Here is a 21,994-nt window from a genome sequence, read left to right on the forward strand (position 1 = left end):
CAGTGATGTTTTCTCGTCCAGCGTGAACGGCTCCGTGTTTTTTGTTTTTTAGTGTCTACATTGTTTTGCCCGCCGTTTTGATTGTATTCTCTGCGCCCCCTCTATGTATTACTTATTGTAACCCTCAAGGCTGAAGAGCAGCGTACTCAGCTGCTGGCAGCCCGCCTTGTGTAAGGTGATAAAAATCACAATGAAGAAAAAAAAAAAACTAGCCAGTCGGTCAGTCTGGGTCAGTCTCTCGTCCCCAGCTTGTTAGTCTGTCTCTCGTCCGCATTTGTTAGGCAGTTAGTGTCTGTATGTCGTTCGGAGTGCTAGTATGTCTGTCGTTCGGATCAACCTTTAAAGCCGGCAAAATGAGTGTCTTTCCACTCTGCCAGTCAGAGAACTCAGCGAGTGGTCGCCCGGTCGGGGCTTAGTTCCTGCATCTAAGCTGCGCGTTAGAGCGCCAGTCTGATCGAGTTTGCTGAGGCAATGGTCATTGGCGGTTGGATCGGTCGGTTTGTCGGTTGCGCACTGAGACACAAGAAGAATTGTCCGTCTTGAGCGTCGGCGCATGTGAGGTCGGCAAGTGAGTCCAGTGGGCCGCGGCGTATAGCAAGGGGTAGTGACTTCGCGGTCGACTAGAGAGCAACCGGAGTCAACCCACGACATCGGTCTGGCCGGTGTGAGCTGCGACGCCGTGAGACGCTTTCCTGCGTCCGTTGAAGCGGCTGGCAGCGGACGGTTCGGGAGAGCGATTTGGGGGTGCGGCGCCAGGTCTTCTCGGGAAATCGCAGTTTATTAGAAGTTAAGTGATTGGTGATGTGTTGTTTGATTTACTCTTTTTAAATTCTACTTGTTTCCTTGGTGAGGTCACGAGCCGTTTTGCTTTGGGGTCGTCCCACCACTGTTCTCCGTTTGCCCACCCGCGGGAAGGTGGTTGTTCATAAATTGAGTGGTCCGTTTTTCCGTTGTGGAGTAGGGGCAGGTTAGAGCAACCTGCGGTTCTGGTTGTTCGGTAATCTCCCTATCAATCTACCGTACGTTAGTAGCTGCCTCTGTCATGCTTGTCGGATTTGGTGTGTTAACGAATTTATTGCTTGGAGTGTAATGGCCTAATACATCAAATATGTTTTGATCTTTCGAAACTTTGATATCATTGCTTATGATCTTGAGAGGCGGTATCTGTGTACTGTGGAGCATCTTAACTATTGTTTGGCCAACATTGTACAATTTTATATAAGATTGCATTTCATGGACTTTTATTTAAATGATCGTTTTAATATATAAAGTTGCTGCCCTTTCACCGTAACACTTTTCTTATAAGTTAAAATCAAGTTGCACATTCGGTGGCAAGGTTAATACTTCAATTGTTAGTGTTATGTGTTTTGTACCATATCCATCCCTAATAGGGGGGGGGGGGAGGGGTCATAGTTTGTGTGCTTGTGTAAATTGTTAAAACTCTTAGTTTAAAGTTATCTGGTATGTAGCAGATTTGCACCAGTGTAGTCTTTAAGAGGCTGTTGTGAGCGGCCGTAACTATTGCCGTGTAAAAAGGGAGCGGCGAGGTTCTCTGCCCGAAAGCTCATACAGTCAAAACTTGTTTCTTTCTGCTTTTGAATAAATTGTAACTTTGATGTTTGGAGGGTGCTTCCTGATTATAATTTTAAATCAGTTTATTTTGAAAAATGCTTTTAGGCACTATAAAGTGAATAAAAATCCCATTTGTTGAAAGGAATTTTGTTATGATTTCATCAGTTACACCCTGGCAACTACGTCCATGCTTACATAGTGGATTAAAATGTGTTAATGTTCTTGATGAATCGCTAGTAAATAAAATAAATTCTTAAGAATACTCTTTGGAAATAAATCTCGGTTCAGTATGGAACAATATATGTGGTACATAATCACACGAAATACAATGATGAGTCTAAAGGTTGTAATCGCTTTTATAGAATACTTTGGTGTCCAACTGGGTCAAGTTGTAATTTATCCAAGACATTTAGGCAAAGAGCCTTTTAGCCATCTTCAGGTGGTCCCTGTTGAATGCTGCTCCGCTCTTGACGGCGGCCTTTGTATTCTGACCGTTACTCCGTCCACCAGTCCGTCCCCGTTGCGATCCATGTTGCCACCTCTGTGGATGGTGCCTGCAGTAGGGGTAGCAGCGCCCGGGAACGAATTCTGCTCTCCAGTGTCTACGCTATCGTTATAGGGAGCGGATCCCGCAGTACGGAAATCTTTTCCCTTCTCCACGCCGAGCTTAATTGTAGGCCGCTATCTCTATGAACTACACCATCTTGGGCCCTCATTTCAATGATTTTCATGGCTTCTTTAATCACACAATCCCAAAGAAGGAAGACTATGTTGTTTGGTGTAGTATCAGTGCGTAGTATGGCCAGATTTATTCTATGGTGGGCCACGCTGACTGATTTGGTGGTCTGGTGTGATTCATTGTGGCGTCTATGGTCTCCCACCTTTTATTTTACCGTACGTACATTATGCCCAATGTATGCTTTGTCACACTGGTGAGGGATTTGGTAGACTCCTGCTTTGCGAAGGACTGGGCCACACTTCAGTGGTGCCAATAGTATCGATGTGTTAGGAGGTGGACGAAATACGCATTTATCTTTACATCGCTCCAAGATCTTGCCTATTTTTCTCGGAGTATTACCGACAAGCGAGACGCACATTAGCGATTTATGCTCTTCTTTATCTTTCCACTATTGTTTGAGTAAAGCTGGTCTAAACGCAGAACGTATAAGTTTTCTGTTGTACCCATTACCTCGGAATGTCATGTAGAGGTGCTGCAGCTCAGATGGGAGACTGTTTTGGTCGCAGATGGATCGTACACGCTGCTAACAAGCGTGCGGAATACGCCTTCGCGCTGGAGGCTGTGGTGTGTACTGCAAGCATGCACGTGCAGATGAGTGTACAGGGTTATTACAAATGATTGAAATGATTTCACAGCTCTACAATAACTTTATTATTTGAGATATTTTCAAAATGCTTTGCACACACGTACAAAAACTTAAAAAGTTTTTTAGGCATTCACAAATGTTCGATATGTGCCCCTTTATTGATTCGGCAGACATCAAGCCGATAATCAAGTTCCTCCCACACTCGGCGCAGCATGTCCCCATCAATGAGTTCGGAAGCATCGTTGATGCGAGCTCGCAGTTCTGGCCGTTTCTTGGTAGAGGAGGTTTAAACACTGAATCTTTCACATAACCCCACAGAAAGAAATCGCATGGGAGAGCGTGGAGGCCATGACATGAATTGCTGATCATGATCTCCACCACGACCAATCCATCGGTTTTCCAATCTCCTGTTTAAGAAATGCCGAACATCATGATGGAAGTGCGGTGGAGCACCATCCTGTTGAAAGATGAAGTCGGTTTTGTCGGTCTCCAGTTGTGGCATGAGCCAATTTTCCGCGGGCTACGCGTGAAACTTGCCCGCACGCGTTCAACCGTTTCTTCGCTCACTACAGGCCGACCCGTTGATTTCCCCTTACAGAGGCATCCAGAAGCTTTAAATTGCGCATACCATCGCCGAATGGAGTTAGCAGTTGGTGGATCTTTGTTGAACTTCGTCCTGAAGTGTCGTTGCACTGTTATGACTGACTTATGTGAGTGCATTTCAAGCACGACATACGCTTTCTCGGCTCCTGTCGTCATTTTGTCTCACTGCGCTCTCGACCGCTCTGATGGCAGAAACCTGAAGTGCGGCTTCAGCCGAACAAAACTTTATGAGTTTTTCTACGTATCTGTAGTGAGTCGTGACCATATGTCAATGAATGGAGCTACAGTGAATTTATGAAATCGCTTCAATCATTTGTAATAGCCCTGTATGTTGTTTTCCTTTACATTTTGCGCCCCAGCTTCCCATCAAGTTTCCCTTTCACTAGGACGCAAGGAAATGGGAGGGAGCCATTCTATTCCACCTCCATGATAAACTGCATGTTGCGGAGCAGTGAATTCAGGTAACTGAGAAATTGACTTAAGCTGTCGCATCCATGTAGTCCGACGACAAACATGTCATTCACGCATTGTTAGAAACAAGTATGTTTTTGTTGGGGTTGTTCCACAGCGTTCTCCATGAAATCCTCCATGAACAAATTCGCTACAACCAGCGATAGGGGCATGCCATGGCAACGCCGTCCGTCGGTACATAATAACTTCCAATGAGCAGAAAGTACGTTGAAGTGACCAGGAAAACAATGAGTCTTGTCAGGTTTCTGTTAAATTTGTTGTTTATCAGTAACATGAAGTTCTTTAGCGATACCTTTGTGAAGAGGTGCCCCACATCGTAACTCACGAACAGGTCACTATTATTGAGTAGAAATTCTTGTGGGTGTTGCAAAAAATGAATTGTATTGCGGATGGACCCAGGATAGCAGTCAAGTGTTTGGCCAAGCCATACGTTACTGCTCCTATATTGCTAACTAAGGGCCACAGTGGAATACCCTCTTTGTGAACTTCGGCAGCCTCTACAGTCGTGCAGCAGTTTGTGATCGAAGTTTCTTGACAGTTTTCGTATCAAAGTTACTGGAGCCGACTTATCGACTGGCGAGGCGAGTCAGTTTGGCGGAGTATGGAAACGGTTCGTGTGGCAGTATCAAGGAATGAGGAAGACGGGAGCCCTTCAGTACTGACAGAAACAGAAGTGTTTAGCACATATGTCGCAAGGTACTGCAAAGCCCAAGCATGTGCAGCCCGAAAGGTAGAAACACCTAGCCACCTTGTACTAAAATCACTTGTGTTGGTATCGCAGCTCGACTACCATGGGGCTGTGTCACTCAGGGCATGATCCAGAATGCTGTTCGTGAAACGCAGTTCGATTCTGCGACAGGAAAGTCCGCGCTGAAGCCACACGTGGTGAAACCGCCACCACAATGGGCCAGTACCGGCCTTGGTTAGCAATTAGATGGCCACCAATGTGGGACAGTGAATCATAGCCGTTACCTTACCTACCTGCTCTCTGTTGGACAGCACTGGGGGGCGCCAGCCACCGCACGCTCTCGCAGCCGTAGCTGGGGGGTCGCCGGGACTGGAGTCACTACTGACAGTGGTGTCAACTGCCACCGCTCAGCCGTCACCGTGATCACTGTTCGGTGGCAACACACAGATGGTCGCTAGACGCCTCAACCACACTGTCCCCTGTGTAAAACCACGGTGAGGACGCATATTAAAATTTTTGGAAATTTGTGGTGCTTTGACTGACGCCTCAAAGCGTCCTCCTGTCCCTATCGATCCCAGACCACTTCATATTAAGACAACAATTACAAATCGAACAGTTTTAGAGTGCTAAGGGAAAGTATTGATTTTAGCTCAGTCAAATAGGAATGTAACATAGGACGAGAGCTTGCTAGAGGTTTATGGACTGAAACATAAGTACAAGAACCATTACAAATATGTATGACATAGTAATGAAGTGCGGGATATGAAATAATGAAATATAATGAGGATAGGTTTGAAAGACGTTATACAACCAAAAGAGGAATGACACAGATACTATTGAACCCAAACGCAAAGTTGAAGATAAATAGGAAAGAAAGCATACAGGGGAAACATGATTCAGTAGAGAAAAGAATTTTTAAAGGATGTTTTTGTTATTGAAATATCTGCTGTCGGATTCGTCACTAAAATTATTATGTTTAATTCCTGATGTCAGTCTCTGTGTTATATCTCTTACCCACGTTCATTCCCACTCTTTCGGTTATGGAGGGCTACCTTCGGCGTCATTCTACGACCACATCTTCACAACTGCGCCCCTGTCTAGCTTCATTGGGATTGTCATACACTTCAAAGGAGAGGAGATACACTTTTGAGGCTACATATCCACAAGTGAATATATCTAACCACATAGAACTTATTTACCAGTTAGGATTTAATCTCAGATGCCATTTCCTTTGATGCCCATTGCACCCATCAAAATCAATTTTTTTGGGATGGCAACGGAGCTATTGGCACATCCCAGCGGATATCAGAATGATCCGCATTGGATGGACTAGTCAGCACTCAGATTGCTCCCTATGGACTCACATACTTTAATAAAGGTGTAGCGCAATGGATAACTAATAGGACAGGTGTGGCCCTAGCAAATATCCAACATGGGTGTAGCATCTCACAAAACATAATGAACAGGGGACCTTCTAACTGTGAAATGAAGAACTATTGATCAGTAAACCTATTAATTACAAAGTGGTCCTCATTAAACCTACATATTAAAAAGTTTTCTACCAAAATTATGATGAATAAGAAAGAATCACATGATCTATTAGAATTTCAACAATGGAGAGACCACAAAATCTGGTGATTATTAACAAGGAAGAGATCGAAGGTAACACTTAAATAACCTGGAAAAGACCAGATAGCTGACGTGAATAGGACAAAATCAGGAGCTTACAAATGAGTTATGGGTGCACATTGACTGCTTGACCGCACCAGAAGAATGAAAAAATATCACATGTGGATAACATCATGAATGAGTCATGAATCACTCGTTAAAAACAAAAGATTCGCGGAACCTACTTCATCCTAATAAAGCACCTACAAACGCTCAGGATGTCTCATACCATGCTCGCCTAAGCTTCAGTTCCTTGCTAAATTCTGGATTCTGCAGTGCAGAGTGTTACGAGAGCCACCATCTGCTGCTGTCTGCAACATATTAGCCGCTGACTGTGCGAAATTCACTCTGTAGCAATTCACCCTGTAGCAGGGAGCGCCATGGCCTATCAAACTTCCCGTGGACGGAATGTGCGGACTGAGTGCGGGACAAAGCCAGACCAGTCTCGGGTTTGTTCTTCCCTTCCCGAAAGTACCTGGTACAGTGCATTTCATTATCTATTGCGGTGAGGCATCTCTATGTCCTCCCAGTAAGTACTCTTCAATTACACATCGCCATTTGTTCAAAGTATGAAGGACGTTCACTGTTATAGCAAATGTTGGCAAAAAATGGCAACCTAAAGGCCTATCGTCACAAACCTTTAAAAATGAATGGGAATGACAGAAGAGAGGAATGAGAATTCTCAACATGTATTACACATTGCATAAGCGACGGGACGGTAAAATTTGCTTTGAAACGATATTACAATAACATGCAGAAAGAATTTAAAGATTTTATTGCTAGTCAAACACCAGAATGTTACAACGATCTACGTACATAATTCATTGTTCAATACACCAATAAATACTTTACGCTACATTAGCACCTATGCTGTACATAAATAAATACGTAGTATGGAAAATAACATTTCTGAAGTCGCACGACTTATTCTACTGTCAGTTTCTACAGTTTTCGATGGAAATGAAGAAAGTGTTTGGGGACTTTATATAGTACAGAAAACTATGTTAGTTAAGCCAAGGAGAATGTCTGTAACGACTTTTAGATTTGAATCTTGCTGTTGTCAAATTTCTGAAGGAAAAAGGACAGCAGGAGCGAAAATTAGAGCATGCGGAATGGTTTGCAGGGCTGGCATTTTAAGTGGACTTATACCACACTGCTCACAGTAAGACACTACAAGGTGAGAAACAACTTGTTTTTCATTTGTTGGGGGTGCATTTAAAAAGAAAATCGAGTTATAGAAGGAAACATTGTGACACAGTCCGTTTCCCTAAGATCACTATTATTGAGGGAAACGGGATTAGTGAAGAATTCATTGTGGCCTTGAAGGAATTACAATGATAGTTTCCTAAACCTTTTGAGGTCAGTTTTCATCTTAGATCAGTTCTCGCGACTGTTTGCTGTTTCAGTTGAAAGCGCCTCTGTGCAGTTCCAGACGTGACTGATTGTCCTTCAAGGTAGTTCAGATTTTAGTGAGAAATTCTTTCACGCTAGAACTGTCCAGAATGTCTACATTGCTTATCTCAGTTAGAGTTTCCACATTCCCGTAATGAGGTTGCCAAATTTCCACAATATTTCGATCGACATATTTGTTTGAAAGTCATTTCTTCGGTTACAAAACTAAATAGGGGACGATTGCGTGTCAACATGAGAGCGAAAAACTGTGAAATTGTCTGCTTCTATCCTTATATCGAGATTCTGTACGAGTAAAAGGTTACATTATGTCTTCAGTGCGCCAAAATGAATTAAATAATCTCATTTCTTTTGGTTTGAGATGTATGCTGAGAAGTGTTAAATGTAAAACCAAGTGAAGTGTGAAATCTGACTACATTGCCATTTAAATGCTTCAAGCTCATACTTTCCTCGTCTCCCACCTCCAACCGCTCTAGAGCGCGCTGTGGCGGGGTGGAGATGTGCAGCGAAGCTGAGTGGCATAGCGCTCATGCCAGGTCACGGCCCACGAGCCGAATCTCGACTGATCCTGATCAACAGAATCTCCAGACAAAATCTTTTCCACAATTCGTCACCGAACTGTTCTCTCCCAAAATAGACTTCTTCTCTCATCTCTTGGTTCAAATGGTTCTAATGGCTCTGAGCACTATGTGACTTAACTTCTGAGGTCATCAGTGGCATAGAACTAGAACAAATTAAACCTAACTAACCTAAGGACATCACACACATCCATGCCTGAGGCAGGATTCGAACCGGCGACCGTAGCGGTAGCGCAATTCCAGACTGTAGCGCCTAGAACCGCTCGGCCACTCCGGCCGGCTTCACCGTTTGACTGTGGATGAAACGGTGCACTAGTTACATGCCGTATACCATTGCGTTCACAGTGTTTCAATTTCATTGGACGTGAACTGAGTGCCGTTGTCTGACACTATTACTTCAGGGAAACCTTCGAGGTAAAAAATCGATGACAAAAACCTCAACTGTGCTACGTGACATTTTCGAGTTCATTGGCATAGACCAAGCAGAGAATTTTTATGACGGAGCGGACAGATTTTCCGCACATTCGTGACACTTTGACGTCATCTGTTCTATTTGGGCGTCCATACCCTGCCAAGTACAGTGTTGATGTGCTAACTGTTTCGTTCGAACAATCCCCCAGTGTCCTTGGTGAAACATTACATTAGTTTGTCCGTCTCCGTAGCTGAGTAGTCAACGGGGCTGGCAGCCATGGCGGGGACCCAGTTTCTACTTCCGATATTGCCAAAGATTTTTCCTTGGCCAGAGGAAAATTACGGACTGGACTAAGCATTTTGAGGCCTACGGGAGAGCTTCTCGATCAGTCACTAGGGGTTCCAAGGTTAAGAGACTCAAAGATGATCGAGAGAGCGGTATATTCACCTCATTCCCTTCTACACCGCCTTTATAACACATCCGGTGACGACAATGGCAGAGAACGAGACGGCGGTCGGTCGGGCCAGATTGGCCCATCTAGGGACTGAACGCGGAAATTCTTTAACATTAGTTTACTGCACACATTGTACCAGGAATAATTACGTGAGGACAGATCCAAATTTCTTTATGTGATTAGCGTATTCCAACGTCGCATTTACAGGAATACATCTGGACGGTGATTTATCTAACACACTCAGAGTGAAAACATTCCAACGTAGTGCGTTCTTAAGTCCAAAATCATTAATTTAAAAATTTTGCATATTTTTTTAGAAGAAAGATAACACGCCGCATTTCTTACTTGAATGTTGCTCTATGGCTACGTTCGCTGATGATGTACCATCCAGCTCTCGCCTAATTATGATGGTAATTATGTTTTTTATGTGGCGTTATTGTGATTTTAACGTAACCAAACATCCACTTGCTGGACTGGTGTGATGTTGAGGGATATGTCCCAGAAATTTTCGGAGAGCACTATGGACCTGAATAGGGCTTCCGAATAGAGACAAGTACACATCTCAACCTAAAAACGAGTGCCGCACTCAACACGTCGATGAGTAACATTTATCTATACTATTGCAGTACGCGTTTACCCGCATAACATATATTCTCTTCCGATGTTATTTTCGTAAAAAGTTTCCGCTTCGATTCGAGGTAGCTGTTTTTTGATAACTAAGTGTATCTCATTCAGAAATATAACCAGTATCACAAAAGACCAGAAAATTCGTAAAAAAACACAGGACACAGAATCCCCCCAAGAAACATTACGCTAATACCATGTAACACGGTCAGTAATGGCTGCAGTTCGGCGAACATGTGAGTCCACAAGTTTCTTCGAGTGTGTCATATCAGACTGAAGCCATAAGCTGGTGCCTAGAACATGTAGAGCTACTAAACTGCGGGGATGTTGATCGCAAACTTTCACTAGTTTTTCAAAATATACGGGCTTAATATTTAAAGAATTGGCGGATCATTCGAGATGCCATATGACGTCAGAGATCGTCAAACCAGGTAATTGTGCTTGCTGCTCAGTGAAGATGTGGGGTCCAGCCCACTTGTCCTGTATAGCTATACAACAGTTCAAGCAAATAACATTAACAATTTTATTTCGGTGCAGCAGATTGATGTACTTAACTATGGAAGTTACAACGGTGTCGCAAGCGATGGGTGACATGCAAACAAGTAATGTTCTCGCTATAGATAATGTCCTTGTAAGCAGTCACTACTAATCGCTATAGTAGCACACTCTGCTAAGCCGGGTCTAGTCCTGTGCTAATATTGTCTGATTACTGTGCGGCCGAGGCTGGCAGGAGCGGCTCCTATATTCTCTTCTTGTAGGGGCCGCTCCTGTCGTAGTGCGATCCTAATCAGCACACCATTGGCCGACGTCGTCTCACCGACATCTCTTCTCCTGCGTTCTTCATCTTCGTTCCGACACTTGTAGTTTCGACAGAACATTCCTCCTCTTCAAATCGACGGACCGTCGTCGTGTAGGGAGTGCGACCACGGCGGAGGAGGCAGGAGTGTGGACACATCGCCGGGCCGGAAGCTGTGGCTGCAGGGGGCGCCGTGCTTCCAGCCGTACTCCGCCAGGCGGCCTGCGCTCTGGCAGAAACATTCCCCGTATAACGATCAGAAGGGTACACGTCCATCTCCTGCTGCCATGAACCAGATGAAGAGGGCGGCGATTCCTGCGGTGTGGGCAGGTCGAGCTTCATCGGTAGGACGAGAGGAGGGGAAGGCTCCGTCTACATCGGTTAGTCCAACCGTGTCATGATGACGGCCTCTGGGGGCTGCTGTGGCCACGCTGTCCTCTGGGTCCGTGAATGTGGGTGAACGACTGAATGATCATCATGTACATGACAGAGGGAAGTTGATTTCTATAGCGGCGCTGCAAGCCATCTGAACCTGAAAGAAGATACACGCAAGCGCCAAGTTGACGGATGATCTCGCCTCGCGCCCACCATCTGCTGACGCCAAAAAAAAAAAAAAAAAAAAATAGTAGCTGCCTTCCTTCGGCGCCGGATGCTGAAGAGGGTGGAGCAGGTTGAGCAGTGTCCGATAGCGGGGGACGTGAAGCAGTTCCGCCGGCGATCGTCTACCTCGTGGGTGCAAATGATATGGCGTGTAGAGCAGTTGCAATGCCTGATCCCTGGTGTGTGCGGAGCGAAGTTTGGCCATCTGCTACTGGAAGCTTCGCCGTTTGACTGTGGATGGAATGGTGCACTAGTTAGATGCCGTATACCATTGCGTTCACAGAGTGTTTCAATTTCATTGGACGTGAACTGAGGGCCGTTGTCTGACACTATTACTTCAGGGAAACCTTCCAGGCAAAAAATCGATGACAACGCTCGAATTGTGCTACGTGACATTGTCGAGTTCATTGGTACAGCAAAAGGAAACTTGGTACACGAGTAAACCACAATCAACCAATGAGTGTTCCAAAAATGTCCCGCAAGGTCTATGTGCACACGTTGCCATGGCGATTGCGACATAGACCAAGCAGAGAATTTTTATGGCGGAGCGGACAGATTTTCTGCAATTCGTGACACTGTGTGGTGTGCGTTCTGTAAGACCTTCAGTACACACACCATCTGATAATTTGACTTGTCGCTCTAACGAAGTAAGCGAGTGTCAGCAATATGTCTCGTGGTCTTGTCGTGGTGTGTTAACTTCTGCCGTTAGGTCAGACGATAGAAATGCCACTTGAACGCTTAGAGTAGCAGATTGGCGGTGACCAACTTTAAACAGAACTTGATTAATTTTCACACACATTTATTAAAATAATAACAAGCAAAAAAATTACTTAACTTGGTTATGGATGCTATTTACAATTGACAATCTGAAGTTCCTGTGGTATTGGTACGTTGATCTTATACTCACATATATCTCTGATACTTGATAAAAGTGTCTATACATTTATCTTCACGGCTATGTACAGGAATGTGGTAATCTTATTAGGCGCAGACGGAAACTTGACTATAGACTGGTACGGACAAATGTAGAACTCATACAGACTGGTACCGACTAATGCAGACTGGTACAGACTGGTGTAGACAAATGCAGACTGACTAATCGGAGGTCTGTACACTCGTTATAATACCTACCGCGTTCATGTATCACTGCGCGAGTGTGATCCACGAGGAGAAAAGGTTCTACGTTAGCAGGAATCTCATTGGCTGCGTTACATATTAATACGCGGATCGGCGGAAGCAGAATTTGGTCCGTCTCTATGGCAGCGCCATCTCCTAGTGCGGAGACGGACGAGCGCTGCGCCTGCGCAGTTGTGCTTAGCGGGGCGAGCTCTAGTGGGAAAGTTGTGTACGCGCTGACTACGCGGAACTATGTACACAACACACTGCGACGTCATCTGTTCTATTTGGGCGTCCATACCCTACCACGTACAGTGTTGATGCTCTAACTGTTTCGTTCAAACAATCCCCCAGTGTCCTTGGTGAAACAACTGCAACACGTTCCTTTGAAAAGCTTTAGGGATCAATACACGTGGCTGTCCACTGTCACTTTGAACCAAAATTACACCTTTCCGTACAGCGAGGCTATGCCGACGGGCAAAGTATCGGCGCCCCAACACAGTTTTTTATGCTATGTAAGGAACGAGACCAAGACATGTGAATGTATGTGAGCAAAATTCAAATCCGGATCAGCTTCAGTGACATGTGAACATTTCTTATAGTTCAGCGGAAAAGACTGAAACAATTAAGAATCCTGAGCACCGATTTGACAAGAATATGCAGCAGAAGCGTCAAAGTTGTATCATGGCCGCTAGGAAGACATGAAAGTTCTTCCGCACTACCATGTTGAGCTTTCGGCCGATACTGGTAACCTTTGTGATCCGTTACTAAGGAGAATTTTCTGCCATATAAATAGAGGTGACATTTGGTGACACCATACACAATAGCCAAAGCCTCCTCTTCAATTTGTGAATAGTTACACTGCTCTTTGGACAATGCTTCTGATGCGAAAGCGATAGGTCTGTCTGTATAAACAATTCTGTGCGAAAGCACTGCACCGATTCCGTAAGAGGAAGCGTCAACTTGCAATACAACTGACTTTTCAGGATCAAAGTGAATTAAGCATCGATCTCTGAGCAATGCAAAGATTTTGAAAAGCTACTTTGCACTCTTCTGCCCAAACAAAGGTGACGTTCTTGTGACTCAAGCAATACAATGGTGCTGCTATTTGTGCAGCATTCGGTATGAACCGAATGTAATAGTTCATTTTCCCTAAGACTGACTGTTATTCTGTGACACTGCAAGGAAATGGAAAGTCTCGTATGGTTAACAAATGTGACCGAAGCGGATGTGCACCTTGACTGCATATGACATGGCCAACGTAATGAAACTCAAATTTAAAAACATCACATTTGTCCAGTCTACACATTAGTCCTGCATCAGGCAAAACGCGAAAAAATCACGTAAATATGTTCTTCAAGTGTACGACCTGCTACGACAGTATCGTATAAGTAGTTTGAACAGTTTGGTATTTGCGCAGTCAGCTCTTCCCAGTACCGTTAGAAAATGGCAGGTGCGGAAGCACTGCCAGAAGGCAAACGTAAATATTTAAACAAACCCAAAAGAGTACTTACTACAAACACTTTTTGAGATTCTTCATCGAGCTGTATTTGAAGATATGTGTCGCTGAAATCAGTCCCACTAGAACTAAATTGTACTTGCTTGCCTTATTCTACCAAAGAATTCGGTGTCTTCTGGGCTCCTCGCTGTACGGGATGAATTGCGGAAAGAGAAAGAGTGTACCGGTGCCAACATTTTCCACACAACGATATTAGTGAGCGGTGTGGCAGAGGAAAAGAAGAGAGGAGAAGAATATAGGCCAAGGGAAATTTCCATGAATTACTAAATCACTGAGCAAAGTAAATCGAGAGTTTGTTTCCAGCGCGTTAGGTGAAAACTGCCAGCCATCCCAGAGTTGAAGAGCTACGCGGGAAGGCGCCGACATTGCTCAGTGAAACTCGTATCAGTGAGATTAATCTGTGCATCTGAAGTGCAGTGTTTCCTTCAGTTCAGTTTCTTTAAGGACAACCAGTATTTACCATCAATCAGAAAATAATTTTTTTGTACTTGAACGTGTCCGTAAACTATGGGGTATTGGTTCGTAACCATCACAGAATAAAATTAAGAAAATTGGAAATTTTTATATTAACTGCCGTATAGTAAAGCACGTCGTTGGACTAAGGAATACGAGAAGTTTGATACTCGCGTGTCACCCCCTTTGAATACTGTAAAGAGCAAGACACGAAAGTCTTGCGAGGCTGCTAATGCAAAGGTAATATATAGAAATGAATCCACTGGTCGTGTACAAGAGACAGTTTGAGCAATATTTACTTTGGCTTGGCCACGATACAATCATGGAGAGAACTGCGGCAAGTGTAAGAAAATAATACTACGCTTTTTCAAAAGATCGAAAAGTAACATGTCTCACGTACTCACTGGTGACGATGACGTGAATTCGATACACAGAATGTCCAAGTCTGATGGGAGGGACCTGACTGACATGTCGGTCGTTGGTCTAAGCGGTACTTTGGTCTCCACAAGAGTAATGCCATCGTCGCAAGCAGAAGATGAAAAGTTGCAGAAAGTATATGAGGATACCGAATGGCTAATTTCTTACGTAAAGGGAGATGAAAATCTGATAGTCATGTGGGATTGGAATGCGGTTATCAGGGAAGGAGTAGAAGGACGTTTTACTGGGGAATATGGGCTTGATAGCAAGAATGAGAGAGAAGAGACAATGATTCTGCAATAAATCTCACCTAGTAATAGCGATTACTCTGTTGAAGAATCACAAGAACAGGAGGTATACTTGGAAAAAGCTGGGCGATATGGGAAGATTTCAATTACAATACGTCGTGGTCAGACAGCGATTACGAAATCAGATACTGGAATGTACAGCGTAGCCTGGACACATATAGACTGAGATCACAATTTAACTTTGATGAAGATTAGGCTGAAGTTTTAGAGTCTAGTCAGGAGGAACAAATGCGCAAAGAAGTGGGATACGAAGGTACTAAGGATCTGAGAAACACGCTTGAAGGCTATAGGTTTTGCGACGCTGAATATGTCAGTACCCACTTCAGTGGGAGAGGAATGGACATTTCTAGAACAGGCAACCAGAGAAGTTGTAAAGAAATATGACGGTACAAGAAGGTAACTGGGAAGAAACGATGGGTCACGGAAGAAAGAAGTACGTACAAAAATGTTGAGGGAGTAACTTAACTAAAGGAATGTGTAAGAAGTGCAGGGTAGCTAAGATAAAGTGGCTGCATGGAAAATGTGAAGAAATCGAAAAATAAATGACTGTCGGAAGGACTGACACAGCGTATAGAAAAGTCAATACAACGTTCAGTGAAATTAAATACAACGGCAGTAACATTAACAGTACAGTGGGATTTCCACTGTTACATGCAAAAGAAGATCGCGTATAGGTGGAAGGAGTACACTGTAGACGTCTATGAAGGGAGGATTATCCCCGACTTGAGAGAAGAAACAGGAGTCGAAAGGGAAGAGATATGGTATCCACTACTAGATTCAGAATTTAAAAGAACTTCGGAAGATTTATGATCAAATAAAGCAGAAGGGAGAGATAACATTCCATCAGAATTTCTAAAATCATTCGCCGATGTGGCAACGAAACGATTATTGACGCAGGTGTGTAGAATTATGAAGCAGTTGACATGCCATCAGACTTTCAGAAAAAACGTCATCCACAAAATTCAGAAGAGAGCAGGAGCAGCAAGTGCGAGAATCATCGGACAGTCAACTGTTCACGAATCCAATCTGATGACAAGACTAACGGACAGAAGAACGGTAAAGAAAACTGAGGATCTCTGAGATACCGATCAATTTGGCCTTAGGAAAACTAAAGGCAGCAGAGAGGAACCCAAAAGTTGCTGTTGATAATGGATTCAAGACAGAAGAAACATCAAGACACTTTCATCGAATGTTTTGATCTTGGTGCGAGATGTTCTAAATTCTGAGAAAAGTAGGGGTAAACTATAGGGAAAGACAGGTTATATCCATTTTGTACAAGAATGAAGAGGAAACTATAAGCTTGGGAGACCAAGAACGAAGTGCTCGGATTAGAAAGGGTGTACGTCAGGAATGTAGTTTAACCAGTAGGTTGGAGACGCATTGTTGGAAATAAAAGAAAGATTCCTAAGTGTGATTAAAATTCAAGGTGGCACAATATCAATGATAAGATTAGCTAATGACATTGCTATCACCAGTGAAACTAAAGAAGAATTATAGAACCTCCTGAATGGAATGAACATTCTAATGAGTACAGAGTATTGACTGAGAGTTACTAGAAGGAAGACTAAAGCGATGAGAAGTAGCACAAATAATGAGAAAGAGCACAAATGAGAACAGCGAGGAACTGAACATCTGAACTGGCGATCACTAAGCAGTTGAAGGTATGAATTTCTGCTACTTAGGTATGGTTAGACAGATGCTCCGAAATCAGTTACTGGATTGTAAAGCGTACCAGGAGCAGATATAGACACAGATCACAATGCTGTAGTGAAGAGTGGGCAGAAGTTTAAGAGACTAGTAAGCAAGAACCAATACACAAATAACTGGGATACAGAAATGGAAAGGAATGATGAGATACACTCAAAGCTCTGTAATATTATATATACAGCCATAAGGAATAGCTCAGTACGCCGTACCATTGAAGAGGAATGGACATCTCTATAAAGGATAGTCCCAGAAGCTGGAAACAGAACATAGGTACAAAGAAGGTAGCCGAGAAGAAGCCATGGTTAGCAAAAGAAATACTTCAGTTAAGCGACGAAAGAAAGAAGTACAAAAAAATTCAGGGAAATTCAGGAATACAGAAAAAAAGTCACTGAGGAATGAAATAAACAGGAAGTGCACGGAAGGTAAGACGAAATATCTGCGTGAAAGATGTGAAGAAATCGAAATAGAAGTGACTGTCGAAAACAATGACTCAGCATGTAGGAAAGTGAAAGCACCCTTCGGCGAAATTAAAAAAGGAAGGGTGTTAACATTCATAATGCAACAGGAATTCCACTTCTGAATGCAGAGGACAGAGTGGATAGGTGTAACAAGTACATTAAACTTAGAAACGGCCTACGACGGGGATGTAGTTCCACCAGTACGTTGAAGACGCATTGTTGGAAATAAAAGAATTATTCCAGAGTGTGATTAAAATTGAAGGTGACAGAATATGGGGGAGAAGATTAGTCTGATGTGATAGAAGAAGACACAGGAGTCGATATAAAAGAGATTGGGAATCCAATATCAGAATCAGCATTTAAAAGAGCTTTAGAGGACTTAAATAAGGCGGAAGGGATATCTATACCTACATAATTCTCCGCAAGCCACCTAATGGTGAGTGACGGAGGATACTTTCGGTACCACTATCTGATCCCTCCCACCTTGTTCCACTTGCAAATAGTGCGTGGAAAGAATGGTTATCGGTAAGCCTTTGTATTGGTTCTAATTTCTCGAATTTTATCCTAGTGGTCAATACGCGAGATGCATGTGGGGGAAGTAATATGTTGTTTGACTCCTGAAAAGTGCTGTCCCGAAATTTCAAAAGTAAATCTCTCCGTGATGCACAACGTCTGTCTTGTAATGTCTGACAGTGGAGTTTGTTTATGATCCCCGTAACACTCTATCGCCAGCTAGACGATCCCGTAACGAAACACACCACTCTTCGTTGGATCTTCTCTATGTCCTCTATCAGCCCTACCTGATAGGGATCTCAGACAGATGAAAAATACTCAAGAATCGAGCGAACAAACGCCTTGTAAGCCAATTCTTTCGTGGATGAGTTACATTTCCTTAAGATTCTTTCGATGAATCTGAGTCTTGTGTCTGCTTTTCCCACTACGTGCTTTATATTGTCATTCCACTTAAGGTCGGTCTGGATATTTGACGGCAGACGATGTCTCCAGCTGTTTCTCATCAATAGCGTAGCTGTACGGTAGTGGATTTCTTTTCCTATGTCTGCGCATTATGTTACATTTCTTTACGTTCAGGGTCAGCTCTCAGAGTCCGCTCCATTCATCAATTCTTTGCAATTCGGTCTGCAAATTCTTACAATCTTCTGGCGTTGCTACTTTGGTATAAACAACTGCATCATCTGCGAATAGCCTTAAACAGCATCCAATGCTTTCTACTAGATCATTTATTTATAGATAGATACTCCATCAGAATTTCTAAAATCAATGGGGAAGTGGCAACAAAAGGGCTATTAACGTTGGTGTGTAGGATCCATGAGTCTGGCGACATACCATCTGACTTTTTCGATAAAATATCTTCCAAACAGTTCTGAGTGCAAGAGCTGGCAAGTACAAGAATTATCTCACAGGCAGCTTAACATCTCATACATTCAAGTTGCTGATAAGAATGGAAATGACAACTGAAGAAGTGTTAGATAACGATCAGTTTGGCTTTAGGCGAGGTAAAGGTACCAGAGAGACAATTATGAAGTTGCGGTTGATGATGGAAGCAGGGCTAAACAAAAATCAAGACACGTTCAGAGGACATTTTGACCTGGAAAAGGCGTTGGACAACGTGAACTGGTGTAAGATGACCGAAATTCTGAGAAAAATAGGGTTAAGCTGTAGGGAGAGACGGGTAATATACAATATATACAAGAGTAAGGAGGGAATAGTAAGAGTGGACGACCAAGAACAACGTGCTCGGGATAAAAAGGGTGAAAGAAAGGGATGTACATCATACATAGACTACATAGTCTTTCAACACTACTGTTTCATCTGAACATCGAAGAAACAATGCTGCGCGGGGTTAGCCGAGCGGTCCGAGGCGCTGCAGTCATGGACTGTGCGGCTGGTCCCGGCGGAGGTTATCGTCCTCCCTCGGGCATGGGTGTGTGTGTTTGTCCTTAGGATAATTTAGGTTAAGTAGTGTGTAAGCTTAGGGACTGATGACCTTAGCAGTTAAGTCCCATAAGATTTCACACACACACACACACACACAGAAACAATGATGGAAATAAAAGAATGGTTCAGGAGTGGTATTAAAATGCAAGATGAATGCATATCAATGACACGATTCACTGATGACATTTCTGTCCTTACTGAAAGTGAGGAAGAATTACAGGATCTGCTGGAGAGAATGAAAATTCTAATGAGTACAGAATACGGACTGAGAGTAAACCGAAGAAAGACGAAATTAATGAGAAGTAGGAGAAACGTGAACAGAAGGTTAACATCAGGATTTATGGTCACGAAGTAGATGAAGTTTAGGAATTCTGCTACCTAGGCAGCAAGATAATCTATGATGGATGGAACAAGGAGGACATTAAAAGCGTACTAGCACTGTCAAAAATGTCATACCTGGCCAAGATAAGACTACTAGTATCAAATATAGGCCTTAATTTGACGAAGAAATTTCTGAGAATGTACGTTTGGATCTCAGTATCGTGTGGTAATGAAACGCGGATTGTAGGTAAACTGGAAGAGAAGAGAATCGAAGCATTTAGGATATGGTGCTACAGATAACTGTTGAAAAATAGGTGGACTGAATCAGGAGGTTCTTCCCACTATTGGAGAGGAAAGGAATACGTAGAAATCACTGACAAGAAGGAGGGACAGGGTGATAGGGCATGTATTAAGACATCAGGGAATGACTTCCATGGTACTAGATGGAGCTGTAGAGGGCAAATACTGTAGAGAAAGACCGAGTTTGGCAAACATCCAGCAAATAATCGAGGACATACATTGTAAGTGCTACTGTGAGACGTAGAGTTTGACACAGGAGAGGAATTTTTGGCGGTCCGCATCAAACCATTTAGAATACTATTAAATAAAAAAAAAACTGACAGGAGCCGCTTTCTCATGCTCCTCATTCAAATTTGTGGTAATCTGACAGGCAACAGACAGACAGTCGCCACGTAAGGATTTTCAGAAACCATATGACTTCTGTTCGTCGCACACTTGCGGTCGTTTTAGATGACGTTTTACGCTTATGGAAACATTCTCTGTGTCTGTCACTCGTAAAAACAAATTCCTGTCAAATCTCAAATTTTCTATGACCCATCTGTAGTACACCGCTTCCTACCCCATATTTAAAGTCACATAGGTCGCGACATGCCACCATGTTCACAGTACACCTGCCTTTATCGGATCGCTGAGGTATCGTATGTATCCTTTCTCCATTTCCATCACGTACGGGTAAAATCTGTGCGTTGTACACGACATATTTTGGAATGGGCCTATACATCCAGTGACCTTTTTCTAATCTGTTGTTCTTGGTTGGTAGTTCACGTTCTCTGGAATCAGCAGGTACCCGTAACTGATGCAGAAAGTGCAGAACGGAGAGATAACAAATGATGATCGTGGGCAAATGAATGAACTGTATTTTGATAGGTATTGTTCCATTTCCATTTTATTATTTTATGGTTTTAGAACTCGGAACACAAAATTATTATTCTGCTCATAATTCTAAGAAAGTGGGTGTTCTAACATTACAATATATTTCCCGCTGACTCGGCATCTAAGCATTTTAGTAGAGGATTCTTTATACAGGATTATTTTTCTTGATGTTTAAAAACCTCCGATGCGACAGAGATGACGCCGACGCAAGTAATTTAATACAAGACACACGGGGACGCAAATGTCAGGAAATACCATAACATTCGATCAGAACTACTGAACATGTGACGTCACCAGATGACATACTTCGCCGCACACGCAGAGCTTGGCCTTGCGTAAGAAGGGATGATTGGGCGATGCAATACTTGCATTCGAGCAAACAGTGAAAATTTCTAATATTTTGGGAAAAGTGATCTGTTGTCAGTGCAAGCTACGAAATTATTATCCTCACGATAAACCAGTGAAAGCTGTTCTTATTTTGTGTTTCCTGCCTTTTTCCCTTCTTGCTTTGTTTACACACATTATTTAGTAAAGAAAACCGGTCATTTACTGGTACCAACCAATTTCGGAAGATTACAATCATTTACTTGTGTGTCCGTTGTCTTTTACTTTGCAGTAAACCGGTGCAGACCGCGAGACCAGTAAATAAAATAATAAATCACAAGATATAGACATAACTTTCAAACGCAGTGTAAAGAAATACTGCCTTCCACAGCCAAGACAAGAACATTGAGCTGCAGACGCAAAAGTCGCATTCGTGATCCCTGAGCCACTCCGACGTGATTACTTGGTTCGAAATGATCAAGTGTGAGAGGCTCAACAGCTGCAAGTCCGGAGAGATCCGGTGACGTCACATATTCAACATTTGTCATCCATTTTCGTGTGTTTACCGATATATGCTACCCGATGTGTCTTATATTAAACTGCTTGTCTGAGAGTCATATATATCCATTCTTAAGGTTTTAAACGTTACTAAGAATAGCCTTGAATACCACGAAATTAGAAACGTTTATATGCTACGTAGTTTCAAATATCATGATCCAAATACGAACCGTAAGTACAATATATTGTGGATGCTATGTACGTGTGAGTTCTGGAAGGGGCTATTGTAATTCAGTGCTAAATTTTGCAGGCCTCACGCTGTGCGCTAAATAATGCAGTGATCCTGCTGCACTTTCAGCAGATTTTATTGATTGTTGGTTACCAATAACCAGATTTAAACCACTGAAGATCAAATTGATATTACTGGGAACAGATAATTTTAAGGGTAAGGGGGATTAAGCGAGTGCTCGGTGTATCTTATAGCCAAATGGCCTAAGTGGGAGAGAAATTTTCTTTAACTGTCCGTAATAGGCCACAGATTGC

The sequence above is a fragment of the Schistocerca cancellata genome, chromosome 8 (genome assembly GCF_023864275.1).
Source record: "Schistocerca cancellata isolate TAMUIC-IGC-003103 chromosome 8, iqSchCanc2.1, whole genome shotgun sequence".
NCBI classification, from domain to species: domain Eukaryota; kingdom Metazoa; phylum Arthropoda; class Insecta; order Orthoptera; family Acrididae; genus Schistocerca; species Schistocerca cancellata.